Below are 9457 nucleotides of genomic sequence, written 5' to 3' on the forward strand. Positions count from 1 at the left end.
AAAAATGATTAGTTCAGAATTTCAGTAAGTAAATTGAAAAGTAAATCAAAAACACTAAGTTCTGATAATTGGCCACCACTTTTAACTGCCAAAGCCTCAAGCTTGTAATGAAAGTTCTTTGTTAATCTTTTAAGGATTATTTAAGAGCTGGGATGTCCACTTTGGTCATGGTTACGGCTAACTTCCTAAAATGCACAAAAGAAAATGAAAAGTGCAGAAAGGGACCAGAACAAATGGAACGATTTTGTTACTTCTTTGCTAAATTTAATATGCATGTATATATATACACATGTGAACAAATATACATTAGATTATATATATATGTGTGTATATATATGTATATATATATATATACACACATATATATATACACACACACACATTCCCTTGTTCTTTATATATTGAAATGTTTGTGTTCATTAGTGGTTGTTCAGTTCAGAATAAAAAGGGAAATTTGAAAAGTTAAAAAAAGAAATGAAAAATGAAAACCTACTTAACTGTCCTTGTCAACAAGGTAGAGACAGCTGCAGAGGAAGATCAGTTTACCATCTCACCTTTCTCCTCTACTTGTCAGTTAGGATCTTAATTATCTTTCAAATAAGTTACTTATTCAAACCTGAAACAAATTCCTAGAGATTATAGTTTAAAACCTGAAATGTTTTCTAGGAATCTCAGAGTATTTGAGATTCAGAAATAATTGGTAAAGTTCTGGTTCCTCCTTTGGTTTCTAAGAAAACCAATGACATCATAGATAATTATAAACTCTGCCAGCTAGAGATTATAACTTCCAAGTGTCCTAGTTGCAATGGAAAGATCAGTCAGCAGCCTTGAGTGAGCTCCTCTTATGTGCCAGATTCTGTACTAGGTATTGGGAAAAAAGACAACAGTGAACAATTCTGGTCCTAAAAGGGGCTTACATTCCATCAAAGGAAACCACATAGTATCTTTGACTGAGAGCTAGAAGAAAACATCTGATTCTGTCCCCTCATTTTATGAATACCAAAACCGCCTGAGAGAGGCTTGCTTATGGACACAGAAAGTATCAGAGGCAAAAATCTGAAATCATGTCTCTTTGACTCCAGGCTTAGCACATTAGCCACAAATTTATATATAAGAAAATGAAAAATGAAAACCTACTTAACTGTCCTTGTCAACAAGGTAGAGACAGCTGCAGAGGAAGATCAGTTTACCATCTCACCTTTCTCCTCTACTTGTCAGTTAGGATCTTAATTATCTTTCAAATAAGTTACTTATTCAAACCTGAAACAAATTCCTAGAGATTATAGTTTAAAACCTGAAATGTTTTCTAGGAATCTCAGAGTATTTGAGATTCAGAAATAATTGGTAAAGTTCTGGTTCCTCCTTTGGTTTCTAAGAAAACCAATGACATCATAGATAATTATAAACTCTGCCAGCTAGAGATTATAACTTCCAAGTGTCCTAGTTGCAATGGAAAGATCAGTCAGCAGCCTTGAGTGAGCTCCTCTTATGTGCCAGATTCTGTACTAGGTATTGGGAAAAAAGACAACAGTGAACAATTCTGGTCCTAAAGGGGCTTACATTCCATCAAAGGAAACCACATAGTATCTTTGACTGAGAGCTAGAAGAAAACATCTGATTCTGTCCCCTCATTTTATGAATACCAAAACCGCCTGAGAGAGGCTTGCTTATGGACACAGAAAGTATCAGAGGCAAAAATCTGAAATCATGTCTCTTTGACTCCAGGCTTAGCACATTAGCCACAAATTTATATATAAGAAAATGAAAAATGCAAACAAAATAAAGACAAGATAATTTGAGGTGGGAAGAGTCTCTATAATTAATAAAATATCTCACAAAAAAAGATGAGCTTTAATTTGAGCCTCAAAGGAACCTAGTGAATAGAATGAAGCATATTAAGTGCTCATTATGTACAAGTACTGCGCTAAATGCTGGATCTACTAATAGAAAAGTGAGACATTCCTAGTTTCTGATGTTGAACCAATGACATTTGTGACAAGAATTATTTTTTTCAGTAACTGTGGCTATAGCACTTGAAGGAGAAGTTGCCATGCTGCATCTGTCTGAGGGCATTGAGCCAGAAGCGTTGCCATTGCCAAGGCTCTTGGGCTCAGGGTCCTGGACTGTCTCCATCATCAATGGTCAAGGTGGTGGTACTTTGACTTGCCTGGCACATGCTGTCTCCCATCACTCCCTCAGGGACGCTTCAGGTGGCTTTCTTGTCACGTGAGTGGCAGCTGGTAGGTATGGCTGGACCTTTCTTCACAGGTACTGCTTTCCTGGGTGGTATCTCTGAGTGCTGGGCTGAAAGTAAGACTGGCAGACTTAGGGGCCGTCTGCCTGCTGAGGTAGTTGGTAAGCAGCCGCTGATTGTGCTAATGACTCTCCCTGAGGCTAGAAGCATATCCAGGAGTCTGGGGATCCTTATTCCCAACGTGTTTGGGTTCAGGACCTTGGGCTGTTCCATCAGGGACTGCAGGGAGGTAGGTGGTCAAGGTGGTGGCAGTGGGCAGCTCAGGATGCCTTGCTGCTTCGGCCAGGCTGGATTTCTGGCCCTGAAGTTGGCGATAGATTGGCAGTTACAAGAGTACAGTGCGTTCACGGCATGGAGGAGAGGCTCTATAAAGACTTGGAGAGCAAAGATAGAATCTTGTGTGTGAGAAACAAAAAAGGAGGCCAGTTGCACCAGTCTATAAAATGTGTGAAGAGGAGTAATATATAATGTTTGAAACAATAGCCTGGAGCCAGACTGCAAAGGGCTTTAAATACCAAACAGAGGAGTTTGCACTTTATCCTAGCAACAATAATGAGCCACTGGGGCTTTTTGAGCAGGGAATCGACATGGCGCCTCCATGTAAAATGACTTGATGAGGAACCCACCATGACTTGGCAGCAAAGCAGAGGACGAGCATAAAAAGCCCATTTGTAGTTTCTATTCATTGCTCCGAGAGAGGGAAAGCATTTGGTCATAGAAAAGCGCATAGAATTTGGACTAAGAAGCGCCTATTTTGAGACCTGATTCTATGATTTACAAGCTGGGCAAATCACTTAACACCTTTGATGCTGTTTCCTCATCTGAAAAATATGCATGTGCATATTCAAACTACCATATGTCACCTAGGCCATTTGGAGGATCAAATGTATAGGAAGTACTTATTATTCATTCTTCTATTTTGTTCTAACATTGCCATCTGAGAAGAGAACTGCTTTGCTCTTCTCCTCCACCACCTACAATCCAACTCTATTACTCTTACTATACTATCTCGGCCAATGCTTTTGCTGCAAGGTTAATTAAGTTTGGATGACTGTGAAATGGTACCCGTTGATCAAGACTACCAAACTTGATAGTCTATATTGCCCCTCTGTGCTCTCTAAAAAGCCATTTACTACACTAAAAACATACTCCTTCCTCATCTTCAGCTCTCAAACTCCTTCACGGCTCAGGCCAGGCACTATTTCCTTCAGAGCTTTCTCTGATTTCCAAATCCAAAATACACATGTACTCCAATTATCAGCACTCCCTTCTCAAATTACTTTGCATTTATTCTTTCTACATGTTATTTATCAACAGAATGTTAGTTCTTTGAGAGCAAGGGCTGTTTTGATTTTTTTCCTTTGTATCCTTGGTAATCAATCAATCAATATTTATTTTGAGCCTACTATGTAGTAGGCTTGCTCCTTGGAAATAAAGCTGTGGAAAAGCTGGACACGCATTAAAAAGCAGAGACATAATTTTGCTGGCAAGGTCCTTCCAATGAATAGTTATAGTTAACTTCTGTTTTTCCTCCTCAAATAATTTTGCATTTATTCTTCTTTCTACATGTTAGTTCTTTGAGAACAAGGGCTATTTTGATTTTTTTTTTCCTTTGTATCCTTGGTAATCAATCAATCATTATTTATTTAAAGCCTACTATGTAGCAGGCTTGCTCCTTGGAAAGAAAGCCATGGAAAAGCTGGACATGTGCTAAAAAGCAGAGATATCATTTTGCTGACAAGGCCCTTACAAAGAACAGTTATAGTTAACTTCTGTAAGTATTGATTTGGTCTGTTAAGTATCGATTTGATCTTCTTACTGTCCAAGGGTCTAAAAAGTCTTTTCTAATACCACAATTCAAAAGCATTGATTCTACAATATTCAGCTTTTCTTATCATCCAATTCTTATAGCCATACATTGCTTCATTGGAAGGACAAATACTGAATCTGAAGCTTAAATATTTTGGCCACATAATGAGAATCAGGACTCATTAGAGAAGAATCTGATGCTGGGAAATATTAAAGGCAAAAGAGGAAGGGGAGACAGAGGATGAGAGAGATAGCCTCATAGAAAGAATGAACATGAGCTTGGACAGACTTTGGGGGGTAGTAGAGGATAAAAAAAGTCTTGGTATGCTATGGTCTATGGGGTAACAAACAGTGGGACATAATTAAACGGCTAAACAAATATAGCAGGCATTGTATTAACTACCAGGGAAACAAAAATGAAAGGGAAGTAATCCCAAGGAGCTTACTCTTCTGGCAGAATATAATCTAGAGCCCAGTTTCTTATACCCTCCACAGTGGACCTCATAACTGAATGTGGGGGTCACTAAATTATGATTTGTTATCAGTAAATGTTTGGTTTGCATATCTATTTTATATATTTATATATAAATAGTTCCTTAAAAATTACTCAGGTGAAAAAGGGAGGTGAGTGGGAAAAGAAGCCTTCATCTGGATGAAGATAAGTGCATACAGAATATATCTAAAGAAGATACAAGTTAGTTTTGGGAAGGAGGGAACGGCAGTGGATGGGGAGAGAAAAGACTTCATGTAGAAGTTGGTGCTTGAGTTAAGACTTGAAGGGAACCAGAGATGGGAAGAGGTGGAGGTGAGGAGGGTATACATTCTGTGCCTGGGAGCAGAGAGTGCAAAGCAAAAGTCAAAAGTGGGAGATGGAGTGTCTTTGCCTTCCTTGCTGTTGCCGTTCTTTGTTGTGGAAGAAGACTATGATATCAGGGAGGGATGCCATGACATGCAAGTGAGTTGGAGTTAAGTTCCTCTCTTTCTTTCTTTCTTTCTTTCTTTCTTTCTTTCTTTCTTTCTTTCTTTCTTTCTTTCTTTCTTTCTTTCTTTCTTTCTTTCTTTCTTTCTTTCTTCCTTCCTTCCTTCCTTCCTTCCTTCCTTCCTTCCTTCCTTCCTTCCTTCCTTCCTTCCTTCCTTCCTTCCTTCCTTCCTTTCTTTCTTTCCTATAAGTATTTCTATCTTGGAAAATATTTCTGAATTTTTGAGAGATCTCATTAAGATGTTTAACACTGTAATCAGTTTCCTCTTTCTACTTCTTCCCTTCATCCTTCCAGCTTCTTCTTTCCATTACATCTTTTCCCCCACCCCAGGCCTGGTTGTTTCATTCAGATATGTTGGTATATCAGAAGTAGCTTGAACTGTGATACAATATTCTCAGAGAGCAAATGCAGGAGGTTGAGTTTCTTTCAAGGAAGCCAAGATCAATGCTAATTAAATCACAGGTCATATGAGAGATTGAACCCTACTTCCCACTACCTAGTGTGACATCTCCAAAATTTAGTGGTATCTTGTGACTATTCATTCTCTGGGGTGGGAGTGGGGCATTATCCTTAACCAGGAAATTATATAACATTTATGTTCAGGAAGTCAAAGAAACTTTTATTCTTATGGCTAAAATATTAGTTTCATTTGTTTACATTTTTGATTTTCTTCCAGGGTTATTTTTACCTTCTGAATCCAATTCTCCTTGTGCAACAAGAGAACTATTCGGTTCTGCACACATGTACTGTGATATATTTAACATATATAGGACTGCTTGCCATCTGGGGGAGGGGATGGAGGGAGAGAGGGGAAAAATCGGAACAGAAGTGAGTGCAAGGGATAATGTTGTAAAGAAATTACCCTGGCATGAGTTCTGTCAATAAAAAGTTATACTAAATAAATAAATAAATAAATAAATAAAATATTAGTTTCATTTCCTTTATTGATCTCTTGTCATTACACCTGTCTTCCCAGCATGGGAAAAGTTTTGGCTACTCCCACCAGGCAAAATGTATAGTAGCTTCTTTTTTCCCCTAATGCATTCATCACTAATCCTGAGGCTAAGAAAAGTTCACTTGGGGTGGTTTTTTGCACTGCTATCAGAAATAGTCCTTTACACTTATCGCCAAATCTCTCTTATTTGAAGAGTCAAATTGGCATAATAGAAAGAATATGAGTGGGAGTCAGAGGGACCTGGATTCCAATTCTACCTCTGATACTCACTAGCTATGTGTTCCCAGGGAAGTCATTTAACATTTCTGAGCCTTTACTTATCTTTAAAATGGGAATAATAATGGTATCTGCCACAAAGGGGTTAATTACAAATGTTTTGCTGAACCAACAATATAATTCATGTGTGATATGAAAGTACTATATAAATGTGAATTGTTATTATATGGATTATATTCTCCAGCTAGATGTAAACTCTGGCTATTATAAATGCCTTTGTAACTCCTATAATATCTGAAATAGTACCTTGAATAGAGGAAAATTTTAATGAGCTATGGAATTAGAGCGCTATAAATAAGGGACCTAAGAAGTTATTTAGTCCAATCTCCTCATTTTTATAGGAAGGGCAGAACCAGACCTCCAGAGAGATGATGAGACCCAAGGTCACAGAGGTGATAAGTGATGATGATAACGGTAATAGTTAATAATACCACACACACAAACATACACATCTTTAAAGTTTGCATAGTGTTTATTATTTAATTAGTAATGAATATTATTTAATAATAATAATAATAGCTAGCATTTATTATCACTTTGAAAATTTATAAGAACTTTACAAATGTTATCTTATTTTAGCCTCCTAACAATTCTGAGAGGCAGGTGCTGTTTTTATCCAGATTTTGTAGATGAGAAAACTGACACAGATAAAAATTAAATTACTTTCCCAGGGTTTCTCTCTCTCTCTCTCTCTCTCTCTCTCTCTCTCTTTCTTTCTCTCTCTCTCTCTCTTTTTATCTCTCTCTCTTTCTCTCTCTCACACACACACCTAATAAGTATTTCAGGTAGGATTTGAATTTATGAATATATTACATATATTTTATGTATTTCTGAGTTTCTAAACTTTTCTATGTTGTCTGCTGGCTTTCATGTATAGTCTACTGCTCCCACAAAACTCCCCCAGTATTTCTATTTAATTTCTTATGCCAGCTCACAACATATTGAAACTGTAATGGTGAAAGTCATAATGTGAAGGGATAATTATACTTGAAGCTGAATCTTCTGACTTTAGTCAGTCATTCAAGACATTAAGTGTCTCTTATGTGCCAGATATTGTGCTAAACACTAAGCATATTTTAAAAAGGTAAAACCCAGTCTCTGCCCTCAAGAAACTTACAATCTAATGGGGAAGATAACAAATATGTACAAATAAACTATATGCAAAAAATAGGAAATAAATAAAAGAGGGAAGACACAAGATTTAAGAGAAGTTGGGAAAGAAGATGGGAATTTTACTTGGGACTTACAAGAAGTCAGGGAAATGTTAAATACAGTGCATTAGTCTTTTCTTTTCTTAACCCTATATTACATACTTTGAACAAAGGTTGCTGTGACTACATAGCAGCACAGTAGGTGATGTTTGCACATTTTGATATTTCAGGAACAAAGAAGGTTAAGAAAGACTGAAAAGTCTTTCTCCTGGGGCTTTAAAAAAAAGAGAACAAACATATTTTTGGCTCAGATGGTACAGATGTAGTTCGTCGTGAACTCTTTTCTAGCCCTAAAATATGGGGTCATTTAAAGCCTGAAAGCACTAGTAATAAACGTATGGGATCTTCTCTATTCATCATTAGCTCACTCAGCCCAACTGGCAATATAATTTATTTTGCTGAGTGATAGATAGAATAATGATAGGAGCAATAAAATCATCCATCTTTCAAAAGATTTTTATAGATTTATAGCTAGAAAGGACTTCAGGGATTACCTTTGTGGATGAGAAAATTGAGACTCAGAGGGAGTAAATAACATTCCCCAAATCATACAGGTAGAAAGTGACCAAGTTTGCAACTGGAACTCAGGAATTGTGACTTCAAATTCAGATCTCTGTTCTCTGAACCACAGCTCTTGAGGAACTTTAAAAATTTTTCTTAAAATGGGTAGAGAGGACCTCAACAGAGCCTCACATAGGCCAAAACTCTCAGGAAGAAGCCCTGCCAATAATTAAACTAAGAAGATAAACTAATGTATTACTGGCCTGTCGGAATTCACTGACCTCCAACTCTCTCAACAAATCCTATGCAGGTGTGTTGGCATTAAATCGAGAAAATCTCCAGTTTCTCTGTATTTATTTTTTAATGCTTTATTGAAGCCTTTTGTCTTCCATTTACAGTCATTTAGCATCTTCCCCTCCAGAATGAAGCTTCCCTTGTGACAAAGAAAACAAGCAACAAACACATCCAGTGCAGAGATCCTGGCTAGAAAACTATCCAGTGCTGTGTTCTAGTAGGCTTCTACTTCTCTGCTAGCAGAGATGAGATGTGTTTCGTTATTTTTTCTCCAAGGTTTTAATTGGTTTTTCCCCTGTTCAAAATTTAAGTGACTTTTTCTGCTTCTCAGAGTTCAACTTTCTTTTAGTGATCTTTTCATGTACATTGTTGTAATCATTATGGTTCTCTTAGTTCCGCTTTACTTCTCTAAATCTTTAAGTGAAAGATGTAATCACCTTGCCTAGGAGAAGCTTCCAATCTCAATACAAATATATGTATATATTTGTTTTTATTAGTTTATTTTCTTCTATGAGAGAAAATCGGTACAAAAACTAGTGGTGAAATACTCTTTTCTACTCTACTTTTATATTTGGGTTAATGGGGGTAATGCTAAATTTGTTCAGATATTCTGGAGATTAATACATAAAAAAACTATTGGATTTGGTGATTGGGTGCTTATCACTGACCTCGAAGAAATTACAGAATTGTTTTGTTAATAGGAAAAGACATAAAAATGTGACAGAAAGCTTAAAAAAAATCAAGTGTTATTCTTCCTTTCCCTTCTCCACTTTTTTCTCCTTCTCTTTCCTTCTTCCTATCTTTGCCCTCCTCCTTCCCTTCCCTTTTACTTCTCACTCCCTTACCTTGCCTTGCCTTCCCTTCCTTCCTACTGCTTTCTCCTCTCTTCCTCTCCCTTCCCCTTTCCTCTCCTTTTTTGCTGCCTCTCACACACATTGTTTGCTTTCATAAAATCACATATGTGAGGTCTCTTTTTTGGACTGTTTTTCTTTTCCATATAGAACCCATTTTCCCTTATGCCAAGAGCAAACCTAACCCGTGCTGCTTAAACAAAATTTTATTTGGAGATGGTCGTGCTTAATTAAGACTGACTGTTTTTCCAGGTGGTGCATTAATAAGGAGTGCTGTAATGGGCTTCACTGTGAGATGGAACCTTGCCATTTAAAGAGGTATTTTG

Source organism: Antechinus flavipes, chromosome 1 (assembly GCF_016432865.1).
Source record: "Antechinus flavipes isolate AdamAnt ecotype Samford, QLD, Australia chromosome 1, AdamAnt_v2, whole genome shotgun sequence".
NCBI lineage: Eukaryota > Metazoa > Chordata > Mammalia > Dasyuromorphia > Dasyuridae > Antechinus > Antechinus flavipes.